Raw genomic sequence first — 7,224 nt, 5'->3', positions numbered from 1 at the left:
CCCACACTCCCCGACAAAGCGGTGTGGGCAGCTTTTCATTGCCACTCAGGTTTTGTGTTTGGAACCAGCACGTGATGTCTTTAGCAAATAAATCCAATTAAATATTTCTTGCATCACCTCCCTGTTCTCCCTCCTCCCGTGCCCGCGCTCCCCTGGCAGCCTGCGTGCTCAGCTGTGAGCACCTTGGCCCTGCTACRATCTTCCCTTTGGAGTTCAGTGTCCAAACCAGATCCTGCCTTAAGAAAACAGGACCCTCATTCCCAGAGTTTTCAAGGTTTTCATAGGGTCTTCTTTCAACCTGCATTTAATCATATTTGTAAGACGCATGAGCATTTTCATTCCCATTTCGCAGGGGAGAGAGAAACTAAGGCAGGAAGATGCAGAGTAGCTCGCTGCGGAGCTGTGGACTGACATGACACCACTTCTGCCTGAGCTTTTGGCCACAGGCGCTGTCTSTGGGCTATTTTTCCTCTTGAATTCACTTCAATGATACCTTGAGAACATTTACAGCTTCCAACAGTGGCAGATTCTCTGCTGTGAGTAACCTGTCCTGCATCCTGCCCAGGGGCAACAGAGGAGGCAAATGTAAGTGAAATTCTTGGCTAGTCTGCAATGTGTTGGTTAGGGCAAGAGTTAGTATTCATCGCTGAACTGAAGATTCATGGCAAAATCAGACCCTCAAAGAGTATCTTCAGGAGAAATATGTTCTGCTGCTCCTCTTGGACAAGAAAATTATGATTCTTTATTGTTAGAGACTGTGCTTATTTTCCCCCTCATTCTTCCTTTGTCTGGCTTTTAGACTTGGGGCTCTGACTTGCTGAAGAATGGGGTTGCTGTTRTCCTAAACACATCAGCATGAATATGAACCAACAGATTCCATAAACTTAAATTAGTGTACCAAGTCTGACCAGTCACAAACCTGAGACCAAGTGATTTCTGAAGCTAAGTCTAAGCCTCTACTTGTTCTGCTCAGCTGTCCCTTAAAAGTCTGTCCTGCCGGCCTCTGGGACGCATAGCATCTGGCCCTTCTTTTGCTTGTCTGAAAGCCTCAGGTTGTGATCACCAGAATTGTCAGGGAGCAAGAATCAGACACTGGCCCTTCCTTCACAAGATGCCTTAGGAAAAAGGAGCCCTCACAGCTGCTGCTGGTGCCCGAGGGAGTTCTAGGTCACTCATCTCTTCACAACGACCTGATCAAGTTCAGTATAGATGCTCCAGCCTGTAAGCTGAAATAAGATGATAGCAAACCCCCTGCAGCCAGCAGGAAAAGTTTCTTCTACTAGAAATAATCAAACTGCCTCCCACCTCTCAGTGAAAATCCAGCCCTCTCACCTGATGGGTATGCACAGGAATATAATAGGTGCCCTTCCTCTGCAAACAAGCCCAATGTCTACAAGAATGACTCAATGAGGTGTCAAAGAGGAGACAGGTCCCCAGGGATGCATATCAGATGGTGGCAGCTGATCTGCCCTTGAACATAAAACCAGTGATCTCAAAATCAGGTTGGATCAGAGGACAAAATGAAGAACTGAAAATCTGGTCCCTTGGGGTTTGGGATTATTTCCATGGTCATCTGAAAAAACGGCCAAAGAGGCAGCTGTGAGCTGAGGACACTCCTCAGGCTGCTCCCCTCGAGCAAGCAGAACTAARGGCAAAAGAGCTGCCTTGAGTCCAGGTCAATATCATTCCAGCTGGCTGCCCCCTGGCCAGGTAAAAGATGCAGTCCCAAGGGCTTTGAAAAGGCAGCATATGAAGCTKTTTATCCTGGGCACACCACTTCATCTTTTTCTGTCTGTATTTCCATCAGTGAAGAGGAAGCCCATACCCACTCAGTAAAATACTTCAGGAAAAGTACTCTGGATGATTGTTAGTAGGAGGCACAGAGTAATCTTCTCAAACCTGCAAATGAGGGAAATTCTTTAAAAGTTTTCAGTGAGATCTAAAATCCCACCACCTTCATTGCATAATTTAGATACTTTTAGAATTTCCCCTAAAAGGAGCCCTACAGGATACAGATCATCTTTAAATGACTGTGTGTATATCTGAACAGGGAAGATTATTGAGGTTTTCTTCTCTCTAAAATTCCACTGCATTTTCAGGAGAACACCTATTTTTAAATATCCTCTAGTTTTACGCTTGAAACCACCTGACTCAGAAACTGGTTGTCTGTAATGGCTCACAGGTATTTTATGTATAAATATATACACATACACACATTAAGCTCTCAAGAAACCACGATACATTAGGTAGTCTTGAATAATTCATTGTTAAGCACCCCATGATAAATCTCTAGTTGAACAGTATGTGATTTTGCTAGAATTCTTGGGATAAATTGAATGTGAACCACTGTGGTAAATTTAACTATGCTGAGCATCAAATGTGAAAACTTTACATTGTACATTACATCCTGACATGCAACAGAGAATCATTATTATTAAGGCTTCAGGGAATTTTTGAGGGAACTTCTGAAGTTCTGAAAAGAAAAAGAACAAGACTGAGTGCTGTTCTCTATAGAAGTCGAAATTTTCTCAGAGAAGGGAAATTCCATAAGTAGTTTGTATTGAATTAACATAAAGGTTTCACTAAAAGAACTGCTGTCTATTAGCTTGTGCTCTGAGGCTTCTCATTGCGCACCACTCCTATAAAAGTCAGAGGATCTTGGCTTACCTGCTACGAGCGGATGCTCAGGGCATTTCTAGGGCTTGCCACTCCTGTGGCAGGGCTGAAGAGATAGGACAGCAACCGCTCCCATGAGGGGACGTAATTTTCCCCTTTTCTGCAGCAGTAGCTGTCACCCCAGATACTCACAACTCTCCCTTGTCAACAACAGCCAGATGCTTTCCTGGAGGTAAGCAAAGGCAGCAGCAGGGAGCTGGTTGTGTGCTTCTTCTCACAGCCTGCAGCTCTGAGCAAGAAGCTTGTCTTGGATGGGACATTTTGCATGACAATGTCCTTCCTGTCCACCCTTTTCAGGATGTCCTGAAGGTGGGTTACTTTTACATTGTCCCATGAGTTGGCTCAGTTCTTTCTGGTTTGGAGAAAGCGGCATTAAATAATGCAAAATGTTCAATCAAAGAATTTTGGCACAACCTTCCTTGTTATTTACATGTATACACTGCAGCTGTGTCTAGTGGTACCTGGTATGAGCTCCTGTGGCCAGGCAAAGGTACAATTCTGTCCAGCTTCAGGTTAATCAAGTGATATAGGGCACAGTTCACTGACAGAGCTTCACCCTTTTCCATGTATTATTAACCAAATATTTCAATGAACTTCAACATCACTGATACCATACTTGTTTACACCATGTTCATCTTAATGAACTCAGAGCTTCTCAGACGAGAATACCTGCATTTTAAGATGCTATGCTAAAATCTCTTTGGGTGACTATTTGTCCTTCTCCCTCTTTGGAAGAGTCCCAGCTGCTGGGGTGCTCCCCCAAGTGTGATCACAGAACAGCTCAAGGAGGCAGGGGAAGCAATCCTCACTGTGCTTAAACCACCACCACCAGAGCCCAATGGCAGCCTTCTTTTCTCCCAGCACACGAGGCCTCATGTGGCTGGTCACAGGACAGGAGTCAGGCAACAGACCAGCCACAGAGCAAATCAGCCACTGGGAAGAATACCTTCTAMCAGAGTCCCTGTGAGGTATCCTTCAGTACTGCAAGCCCTGGTGAGACGAGTGCTGAGCCCTCACCTCATGCAGCATCCTCCCTGCAGAGACACCTGACGAGGCCAAGGGACAAGGAATCACCCTCAGCACTTTCCAAGCTGGCCCCACTCCCTGTCTGGCCAAACCTTCCATGTAGGCATGCCAAAACCTAAGGAGAAAAACAAACAAACAAACAAAAAATTAAAATGGGACTGGTTAAACCACTGTTGACTTCATATCCAAAAGGAAGCCCAGTAGTGGGCAGATGGTGTGGCCCTGCACTTAGCAGGATAAGGAGCAGGCTGGACTACTGACATGCAATGAATGCCTTATACTCAGCATCCCACACATCCAGCAGGGCTTTGTGGAATGTGAGGTCAAGCACTTCTGGGAGGGAGATAATTGCCACCCAGAATTATGAGATCTGGGGTGGAGGATTCAGAAGAAGGTAAAGGCTTCTCTGCAGTGCATGGCATGATACCATTTGGGTTATATTAAAGGGCTGAGCCAGTGCAGATTCCCCTCCTCCTCCCAGAGATGGAGCTCACCCAAGGCCCTGAGCAGAGTCTGGTGTCCAAACATGAGGCAAGTTTGAGCTTGGGCTGGTGCTCTGAAATTAGTGTAGATGTATCCATGAAAAGAAAGTCCCAGAACTTTTGGCTTTCTACTGTTTAAAATTGTTTCTGCCTTTCCAGAAAGAACTGCTTCTCTGCAGGCTTGGTACTTTCACAGCCCTTTTACTCTGTTTCCACCCAGGTACTTTTACTTCAGGTTTCTCAACTTTTTCATGAAGTTGCTCATATTTTCCACTGCATCTCCTTTTTGCCTCACCCCGCCAGTACAATCTGATCTTTCCTTCTCAGTAGCTCTAGGTTCTGAACTGTTCATTTAAATGTGGTGTGGTTTGACAGCMTTTTTTTTTCCTAAGCCTTTCATTTTATCAGTTAAAGAAACAGGAGACACATAAGGCACTTAACACAAGTGCACCTTGCCAAGTTGCCTTAAGTGGTATGCTTTTTCTTTAGGTTCGACCACAAACATTTTAACATATCTGAATGATTTAAAAGCATTCCAACTCATGCTTTCTTCCCCAGGAGTTTTTGCCATTCAGTGGCCCTCTAGTATTTTTTTTTGCCACGGACATGTATGGGAAAGGTCTTTTAAATACCACTTTTTGAGCAAGTTAAGTTAGCTTAGCGGCCAAAAGGTTGCAGGGTTAAAAGGAAATAAGCAAAACATTGTTATTTTCTGTGGAAATCTTTTCCTTTGCCTCCTTCCCAGTACAGATATGAACCAAAGAAATCCACAAAGCGGAAAATAATCCTCATTCTATTGAAAATTCTTAAACATGTTAAAATTTATTTGATTACTGTGACGTTTACATTGTAGGCATATTGCAGATCACTAGGCACAGGTCAACAACAAAGATTCAAGTTCCTTTAGCCTTTATTTCTCTGACTATGAAGTGGCATTCAAATAGTATACAGAATATTTGCAGTGGTGCAYCACAAACCACACAGCTCACCTGCCACGCTCTATCATTTAAAGATGTTCAGTCATCCTTAGATCCAAATGGCTACAACAATAATTAAACATAAGGCTTTGCTTTGGATTATTGTGGTGCTATGTAATTTCTCTGTTTATGGGGTCTCCTGAAAAATCGTTTTCTTTAGTTGTGGCCAGTGATTTTATAAATTTTTTTAGTCTAAGGCTAACAAGGTCAGGCTCTTAAGCTGAGGAGTGTAGAAAATTTTCAAAACACACCGTAGAAAATAAAAGCAAATTGAAAACACAGCACTTGCAGTCTTGCAACTGTCCCAAAATTTCACAAGGCCAAAACTGTAAAAGCSATGTATCTCATTTTCCAAAAATCCTATCACAGCAGTAGGACCGCATCCTCTACCCATTTCCACACATCGATAAACAATTACCTACRTAGTGTACAAGACAGAGGAAAACCAGATGAAAGAACTACAGTGTTATGAATAAGAAACATGGCTTAAGGCTGGCTTCTCACTGCAGTAAGGAGAGAAATATTTGAGGTTTGGTTTTTCATTGATCAGATGATGGCTACTGCAACATCCAGCCCTGTTTCCCCCTGACCCAGGCTGTTGCTCCAGTTGGCTGTTGCTTGGCAGCCTCCACCAGACTTCTTCGGGTCCAGCTGCACATTGTACCCCTTCCACAAAGCTGTGTCGTGGCTCTGTCACATTCTAGTWGAAGAGTTTCATTGTTGACTTTAGCTTCAGTTGAAACACTTGAAGAGCAACATCAAAACACATTCTAGGGTGCAGCAGCAGGGCTCAAAGCTGTTTGTCTGTTGGCTTAAGAAGTGATACAACAGAAATAGCACACCATTTCCTTCAGAGATGAATCATTCCCCAGCCCTGTCTTTATAGCAAGTGTTAAGGCCTTTTTTAAGTCACAAAAATATGGTTTATATATTATTTTTACTAAACTGTAGAACAGCTATTCTCATTAATTAAATGTGTGTACATTTGTTGAAAGTAGAATCTGACACAGATGCACTGATAAAGTCATGGAAAGACAAGGAAAAGCAGAAGTTAAGACACTGAATCTTCCACCGGCTTTAATTGTCWCAGTTCCTTCAAGATACTTAGATTACATTATTGCCATAGAAATGCTACAGGAGCAGCAGCCAATCAGCTCATAAAACCCAAACACCATGTGCACTTACTTCTTAAAAGTACTGGTTTGTCTGCTTGACCAGAAGAAATCCAGCATGGAGGCCAGGCCAGCTGAGATAAAGAGAACCAAGCCACWCGAGGCAGATGCTGGACACAGATAGGAGATGAGCTTGTGAAGAGTGGCTCAGCTTCCCAAAGACTTCAGGCACCAGAAAGCAGTGAGGGGGAAGAGTACATAGCACAGCTGTGAGTCTCTCTATAGAGAGGCATTTCCTTTGTGGAGTAATTTTTCCTGTGCCTATCTTCAGAAAAGAATTTGTGTGTCTGTTAAGTCCCACTAATGCACTCTCAGAAAACCAGAGCATGTGCATAAGGGGTGGTTGTATCAAGTTTTACAGGGATCATTTGAGCATGTGAGTTATCCCCTTGGCTTAGTGGGACTATGCATGCCTGGAGACCCTGATGATCTTACTGTAGCTTCCACAGTAAACTCCAAATCAAAAAGGAAAGTGAATCTTACTGAATCAAGAAAGTTCATAGATGACTGAAACATTGCTGAACACGTCCTCCCCCATCTAAGGCTGCATTTGGGGTATCTGATCCTATGAGCAGCTTGCACAATGACCACAGAGGTCAACGGGGCTAACAAACCACAGGTTGTATYTTCTGTTGAGTCAGAGGCTTTGTTGGCAAACGTTCAAAGCCAATTCTGCAATTCTCCACCATGCATGTTCCTATTATCAAGACTGTAGTGCCATTCTGTTATAATGTTTTACCAATGCTTTTCTGGTAAAAAACTGTGTATTACTTTTTGTTGTCTGTTAAACAGAAATACACAAAGCGGTAAAACACTTCTAATTATGTTTAAAAACCAATCACATTAAAACCAAAGCTGATGCCAAGAACATATTATTCACACAAACCAAGA

The sequence above is a fragment of the Malurus melanocephalus genome, unplaced genomic scaffold, assembly GCF_030028575.1.
Source record: "Malurus melanocephalus ecotype Western Australia unplaced genomic scaffold, MMel_1.1 scaffold_126, whole genome shotgun sequence".
Classification (NCBI taxonomy): Eukaryota; Metazoa; Chordata; class Aves; order Passeriformes; family Maluridae; genus Malurus; species Malurus melanocephalus.
Note: the sequence above shows the minus strand (reverse complement) of the source record.